This window comes from Nomascus leucogenys, chromosome 3 (assembly GCF_006542625.1).
Source record: "Nomascus leucogenys isolate Asia chromosome 3, Asia_NLE_v1, whole genome shotgun sequence".
Classification (NCBI taxonomy): Eukaryota; Metazoa; Chordata; class Mammalia; order Primates; family Hylobatidae; genus Nomascus; species Nomascus leucogenys.
The window spans coordinates 68,784,162-68,787,463 of record NC_044383.1 but is presented as its reverse complement, the minus strand read 5'-3'; the positions used below and the strand labels follow the sequence as shown (position 1 = coordinate 68,787,463).

The following is a 3,302-nucleotide window of genomic DNA, read 5'->3' as shown; positions in this document are numbered from 1 at the left end:
CCAATTCTACCATCTCTGTGTTCTATTCTCTGAAGAGCAGCTGAGCATAAATTCCCCCAAATGTTAATATTACAAAAAAAAAAAGTTTTAGGTTGAAACGAAGTCAAATCAAGCAACAGTTTTGGATGCCAAATATGCAAGATGCACACTAGGCACCAATAGTTCTTCCGTGCTGATGCGATTATATAAAAATCATAAATATAGGCTTTCTGCTCCTCCTGTTCTATAGACAGTCACATCTTGTGCAGTGCCAGCCATGTCCCTGAGACACGAAGGTTGAAGTGAAGGCCAGAGTAAATGGATTTGGCCTTACTGGGTGCCTGATCACTAGGACAGTTTTAACTCTAGCAAAGTGGTTATTGTCACCATCAGTGACCTCTTCATTGACCTCAATTACATGGTCCACATATTCCAGTATGATTCCACCCATGGCAAGTTCCATGCACCACCAAGGCTGAGAGTGGGAAGCTTGTCATCAATGGCAATCCCATTACCATCTTCCAGGAGCAAGATCCCATCCAAATCAGACAGGGGGATGCCAGTGCTGATTATGTTGTGGAATCCACCAGCATCATCACTACCTTGGAAAAGACTAGGTATCACTTAAAGGGGTCATGATTTCTCCCCCTTCTGCTGATGCCCCCATGTTTGTGATGGGTGTGAATCACGAGAAAAACAAAAACAACTTCACAATCATCAGCAATGCTTCCTGTTCCACCAACTGCTTAGCACCCCCAGCCAAGGTCATCCATGACAACTTTGGCATCATGGAGGGATTCATGACCACAGTCCATGCCATCACTGCCACCCAGAAGATAAAGACAGCCCCTCTGGGAAACTGGGATGACAGCTATAGAGCTCTACAGAACATCACCCCTGCAATTAACTAGTGTTGCCAAGGCAAAGTCATCCCCACACTGAACGAGAACCTCACTGGCATGGCCTTCTGTGTCCCCACTGCCAACATGTTGGTTGTGGACCTGACCTGCCATCTAAAGAAACATGCCAAATATGGTAACACCAAGAAGGTAATGAAGGAGGCACGGAAGGGCCCCTCAAGAGCATCGTGGGGCTACACTGAGCACCAAGTTGTCTCCTCCAACTTTTACAGTGACATCGACCCTTCCACTTTCGACGTTGGGGCTAGCATTGTCCTCAGCGATCACTCTGTCAAGCTCATATTCTGATATGACAATGAATTTGGCTACAGCAACAGTGTGGTAGACTTTATGGGACACATGGCCTCCAAGGAGTAAGAGCCCCCTAGACCATCAGCCCCAGTGAGAACACAAGAAAACAGAGGCCCTCAGCTGCAGGCAAATCCCTGCCACACTGCCCTAGACCATCAGCCCCAGTGGGAAAACAACAGGAAAAGAGGTCCTCAGCTGCTAGCAAGTCCCTGCCACATTCTGTCCCTGTCATGCTGAGACTCTCCCTTTGACACAGTTTCCACACCAGACTCCCTGAAGACTGGGAGAAGCCTAGGGACCCCCACATTGTCATGTACCATCAATAAAGTCCCCTGTACTCAACAAAAGAAAAAAATCGTAAACATAATGGCATTTTACCTTCAGCCTAATGTTTTACATCCTTTCTGTTTAACTACGTATCTACTCAAATAACACACTGAGGTAGCATAAATATATGCCCCTTCCAGGAAGTCTGTAAATCCAGTTTTACTCCAGATGCATTTTCTTATTACTGGATTCTCTTTCTCACTGTTCTATAAACTCTTTGAGTTCCTCACTCAGTTTTAATCACTTTCAGATAGGTATTCAATATCCTAAACAGAGATGGGTAAACACTAAATGCAAAATTAAATAAATAAGGAGTTTTATGACTTTTATGTATATTAAGTGTGTATAGATATTATTAGTTTTTTACTTCTAGCATGAAACATCTATCTCATTGCTTTACAGACATGCTTTATTTGTACACTGCCTTAAAATTGGCTCTCCAGTCATTTTTATGGATTTCTTATCTCCAACCAGATAGTAAATTCCTCAAATGTCAGGGATCATAACCCTCTCTTCTTTTGAATGGTGTTTATCAGCAAAAATGTAACTGCTCAATAAAAGTTAGATGAATCATACACCTTTGTATTCTTGGTTGAATAAATGAAAGAATAAATGACTGCCAAACCCTCTGATGTCTCTGTCGTATCTGATCTTCTAAGGGAGAGATGGGATAGGGCATCTCATATCTAGCAATAAAGAAGTTGCTCCACATACAGAAGCTGAAACAAAAATTGATTTTGAAAAATTTACATTTCAAAACGTGTAAATAACGGTGTTCTTGGAAATGGTGTTCTTTAAAATCCTATGTTACTCAAATCAACTCTCAGTTATTCAGGAGCTAATTATTCAAGGGTTGTAACCCAATAATTCAATACTTATCCAAGTGGCCTCTTAATGAAGGTGATCAAATATGAGGTCTCTAGAAAGATGCCACCTTTGTAACCCTCTTGAAAAAGATTATTTGAAGACAAACAGAAGAAGAGATATAATTAACAACTCAGGAACAGAAAAGTCAGCATAAAAGAATAGGCAGTGAACATGGAGACCAATTAAAATCAGATATCCAAATAATTGCAAATCTAGTTATAAAACTAGAGGTAAATATCAAAAAGAAAGGTTTGTTAATGAAACAAAGTATTAGTTACAAAATAGATCTAAATCCCAAGATTTGATTAACAAAGACAAGTAATAAGGGAAGAATGGAAGCACTCTTGAACAAAGAGGTTTCAAAATAAACTAGTTCACTCTTAATTTTGATAATTACAGAAAATATTAATGAATGGTTTAGGAAAGTTTACAAATAACACATATAAAATAAAATCAGGATGTATAACTTCTAAAAGATTTCAGAAAATTAAAGGAAGTAGTCAATCTATGTTTGCTTATCAAATACATTTTGAGCAGCCTCTGTTTATTGGCACTGCTCCAGTTTGTGTATATACAGCAGTGATTTGCAACCTAGAGACCCAAAGGGCTGATAACGTCTCTTAAAGTGAGTCTAAATACAACTCAGAAAAAAAATGTTGTTTATAAGAAACAGTCATAAAACAAAGCCAAAAGACTAAAAAGTTAAAAGTTTATGGCAAAGACCCATGAGACCTTGAAGGAGAGGCCTGCAACTCTTTGACCAGCCTGCTGGGTTGTAGACTTTCTGGATGACCCAGCCCTGCCCATTCTCCATCCTTGCCTTGAGTATCTATTCCAATTAGTCATAAGACTTAATTAACTCCAGTGACTCTTAAGGATGTAGCACATTCCCTGGGAAGTACATTTTTGTTTATCAGA

At 39.8% G+C, this 3,302-nt stretch overlaps 1 pseudogene; it reads left to right on the top strand.

Annotated features, from left to right (window-relative positions):
- The first annotated feature begins 284 nt into the window (after positions 1 to 284).
- LOC100582473 lies at positions 285 to 1,256 on the top strand (annotated as a pseudogene).
- Positions 1,257 to 3,302: the final 2,046 nt, after the last annotated feature.